This window comes from Tenrec ecaudatus, unplaced genomic scaffold (assembly GCF_050624435.1).
Source record: "Tenrec ecaudatus isolate mTenEca1 unplaced genomic scaffold, mTenEca1.hap1 Scaffold_538, whole genome shotgun sequence".
NCBI lineage: Eukaryota > Metazoa > Chordata > Mammalia > Afrosoricida > Tenrecidae > Tenrec > Tenrec ecaudatus.
Window position 1 is genome coordinate 1,259,169 of NW_027459452.1, and position 1,435 is coordinate 1,260,603.

The following is a 1,435-nucleotide window of genomic DNA, read 5'->3' on the forward strand; positions in this document are numbered from 1 at the left end:
CAACCAAATAGCTTCAACATTAAAAATAGTACCTAAAAACAAGTAGTCTCCTGTCACTTTTATTTATTGAGTTTTAAGAACTTGGTTCATATTTTGTATATAAGGCCATTATCTCAGTTGGTTTCTACAAATATACCCTTTCCATGACTTTTGCTTTATATTTCTTAGAAGTGTCTTTCATAGAGCCCATAACAAAATGTCATTGAGTCTCTCCTGACTCATAGCCATGCTCTACAAATTTTTTGACTGTAAATATTTATGGGAAGAGAACAGAAAAACTTGATTAATTCACACGGACAGTTTTTCAGTTAGCAGTCCAATGACTATGACACACAGATGACACCAATATGTAGAGATATTGAGCACTCACTGATGGATACAAATGATTAGAGCCTTCAATGTGGTTTATAATTCATTATATAGAAATATTTAGTCCTCTCAAGTGGTTCCAAAAAATGTCATGAAAAAAAACAAGAAAATACTGCAGTCACAGAATTCATTTCACCTAAATTCACAATCAATATCAATATAAGAAGCAGGCAATAAATACAAGGTAAAAGAAATTTCTTTTAAAAAATCATTAAATATTTTAATGTCATTGTTGGGACTACGGTATGGCTTACCCCAGCCATGTCATTCTCTATCACCTAATATGGAAAAGAAATCTTGACAATGAATTTTAAAAGACCAATGAAAACTTAATGTATATTTGAATGATGGTATAGGCAAAGATTACTGAATACACCATAAGTTTCAAGAACTAACAAATCTGTTTTGTACTCCTGAGAATTTCCATAGAAGTAAAGATGAAGATAATTTGTTTGGTTTACTTTTGTTTTAGAGGAATAGGGTCCCCAATTTTTTTACATAATTTATAGACCTGTGGAGATAAAACTATCTGCTTTTATTACTCCCATGTTCACAGCTCAAGATGGTGAATTTAGGTCACATAGTTCAACAACTAATCGTTTCCCTTATGTCAATAGTTCTATCATTTTAAGTAGATTATAAAGGTATAGAGAGTATATATACACAGGCACACACACTTAGTCTAATTCTTCGGAAATCTTCTGGTATGTGACATTTCTTAATAGTTCATCAGCTTCTATTGCAAGTTGGCACTTCAGAGAACACAAAGGTCAGTTTGAGAAACTATTTAAACACTGAAATTCGTGCGTGTAGTATAGTTTAAATGAAATATATATCATTTAAACAATGTATATAATTTAAACTAACTTTCATTTTGTTCCTTGGCTTTCTCAAGGCGCACAGAAGCTACATTGGGAGGACACTCAGGAGAAAAAGCAGTGGTCCAGGTGTGCTGGAACAAGATTTTTGGCTTTAGTTATCACTTAGCTCTCATGCTACAGCCTCGAGTAGCAAGAGAGGTGAATGTATGAGAGTACCATCTTCACTCACCCATTAGATTCCCATG